The 2,778-nt window shown below is 43.9% G+C and overlaps 1 non-coding gene across 1 annotated transcript; it reads left to right on the top strand.

The window, feature by feature from the left end:
• Positions 1–1,024: 1,024 nt before the first annotated feature.
• Positions 1,025–1,099, top strand: Trnas-cga (transfer RNA serine (anticodon CGA)). The gene has a single exon. It is a non-coding gene; the product is annotated as a tRNA-Ser (tRNA).
• Positions 1,100–2,778: the final 1,679 nt, after the last annotated feature.

The following is a 2,778-nucleotide window of genomic DNA, read 5'->3' as shown; positions in this document are numbered from 1 at the left end:
GATGAAGAAGCTTGCACGGGATAGAGTAGCATGGAGAGCTGCATCAAACGAGTCTCAGGACTGAAGACCACAACAACAACAACAACAACAACTCGCTCCTAAGACGGCACTCTTATATGAAGGCATTATCCGTCGATAAATCATTAATTTTTTAAATTATAGCAGTAAATATAATGAATCATCCCAAGAATGACATGATTTTGTAAATCTCCGGTATGTACTCTTGAAATCTTGTGAGAGGCCATTATCGAATTCTAACGGAAGCCGATATCCGATCATGCGGTAGTCAAAATGACGTCACATTTGCAGGAATTGTAGTGAAGCGAGCGTTACGCGTTGGAGAGAGACACTGTATCGTTGAAAGCTGCGTCACGTTGCGCATTCTCTTGTTTACTCTACGAGGATGGCTCTAGTGGCTCTAAGCACTATGGGACTTAACATCTGAGGTCATCAGCCCCCTAGACTTATAACTAGTTAAACCTAACTAACCTAAGGACATCACACACATCCATGCCCGAGGCAGGATTCGAACCTGCGACCGAAGCATCAGCGCGGTTCCGGACTGAAGTTCCTACAACCGATCGGCCACAGCGGTCGGCTCTAATAGGGTATGAGCACAATTATCACCGTACAATTAAAGAAACTATCCACTGGTGATTGAAACTATAGTATGGCATTGTTGGAAGGGATGTCCCATTCTGGTTCGGCCGCCATATTGGACGACTTGCGTTCGATGATAAGGATAACACAACAGCCAGTGCACGAGCGGAGAATACCTCCAACCTGGCCGGGAATCGAACCTGGGCCCAGTGCATGGGAGGCAAGCACGTTACCAACCAGCTAAGCAGGCGGACTCCACTGGTGATAATAACCGAGGAGTAAACGGGCTGTGGCGCCCGGGGCAATGACAGCAAGAATAATGTCCTTGGCCAGTATCTCGTCTCCCACTTTTCTTCTGTAAAGTTTGGAAGGTAGGAGACGAGATACTGGCAGAAGTAAGGCTGTGAGTACCGGGCGTGAGTCGTGCTTCGGTAGCTCAGTTGGTAGAGCACTTGCCCCCGAAAGGCAAAGGTCCCGAGTTCGAGTCTCGGTCGGGCACACAGTTTTAATCTGCCAGGAAGTTTCAATACATCTACTGTTCGGGACTTTGTATTTATTCCGCCCAGTGTCTCACGGAGAAAAGAGAATATAGCATTTTCAGTTTTTAAACCTTTTCTGAAAACGAACTATGTTGACAGCAAATTATGTGAACTGCAGTGATCAATTACCTTTATATACACAGCCTTTTCAATAACTTTAGCAAACACCGGTGGCACAGAAATGAGTCTAAAATTTTGTACCATCTCCCCTCTTTTTTATAAAACCGTTCCACTAGTGAGTATTTCAATCCCTCAGAAAACTGACCATTCCTAAGCGAAAAATTACAAATATGGCGAAGTACTTGTCTAACATATGCAGCAGAGTGCCTTAGTGGTCTGCTAGATATCCCGTCATATCCATGAGATCCCGTGGTCGTCAGTGATGATGACTCACTTTTCTCGTCGTCATTATCACGGAGGTGTATTTCAGATAGCAGACTTGTAAAGCTGTTTTCTAAGAGATTTATGTGGTTCCCTGTATAACTTTGTTATTTAATTCACCTCCTGTATCGAGAAAGTGCTTGTCAAATACTGTACATTTATCTGATTTATCAATAATAAAAAGATTTTTACTACGTATAGGCTTTATGTCCTCGTTCTAGTGCTCCTGACCACACACTTCCTTCTCTGGTGACTATATGGTTTTTAATCTTATCTTGAGAATAGCTGTTCTATTTTGATACCACGTGCTTCTTGCGTTCTTTATAACATTTTAAGTACTTTGCCGTACTGTCTGTAATGGGCTACTAGTGCTCGATTGTGACTACTTCTCACGTTATATAATTCCCACTTTGTTCTACATGATATACTTACCCACTAACCAGCTACCAAGTTTGCCTATTGGTGCCAGTACCCTGTTTGAACGTTCTAACCGAAAGCAACTCTCAAATAGCGTGAGTAATCTTTTGAGGATAAGCAGAACATTTATCGTCCATTTTATCAACACTATAAACATCATGTCACTCTTGTTCTGTAACGAGGTTTAAAAAATAAGGTTTAAAAAGTTTCGGTTGCCACCGGCTTAATTTTTCTAAACACACTCACGGAGGAAAAAAGTGCAACACCGAAAAGGAGTTCTGCGACATAAACTAAAGATAGTAGGCGTGATTCTAAACCTGAAAACGATGTCTATTCAACATTTCACCCCACTTGCATGAGGGTGTTGCACTAGCGCCACTAGGATGACGATAATCGCGTTTGCTTGAAATACAGATGTAACAGTCGTGAGCGTAGGAAGACATTATCAAAATCTCAATGAGTTTGAGTGAGGTCGTGTAATAGAGCTACGAGAAGCTGGATGTTGCCTCTGTGATAATGCTGGCAGTGGTGGTCACGAAAATCTACAATCGAAGGAAGACCGGGCTCCGGACTGACACATGGCACCACCGAGAGGGAAGACCGTCGTGTTCGGCGTGTGACCCTGGGCATCACACTGCGTCTGCAGCGGCAATTTGACCAGCAGTTGACACCACAGTGGCACAACGAAATGTTAAAAATCGGCTATTTCAAGGCCAGCTCCGAACCACATGCTCTGTAACGTGCATTCCACTGATCCCAAACTTTCGCCATTTGCGGCTTCAATAGCGAGAGCTCATTGGAGGACAAAAATGTCTCTGAGCACTATGGGACTTAAAATCTG

This window comes from Schistocerca nitens, chromosome 9 (assembly GCF_023898315.1).
Source record: "Schistocerca nitens isolate TAMUIC-IGC-003100 chromosome 9, iqSchNite1.1, whole genome shotgun sequence".
NCBI classification, from domain to species: domain Eukaryota; kingdom Metazoa; phylum Arthropoda; class Insecta; order Orthoptera; family Acrididae; genus Schistocerca; species Schistocerca nitens.
Note: the sequence above shows the minus strand (reverse complement) of the source record. Positions and strands in the feature narration are given on the sequence as shown.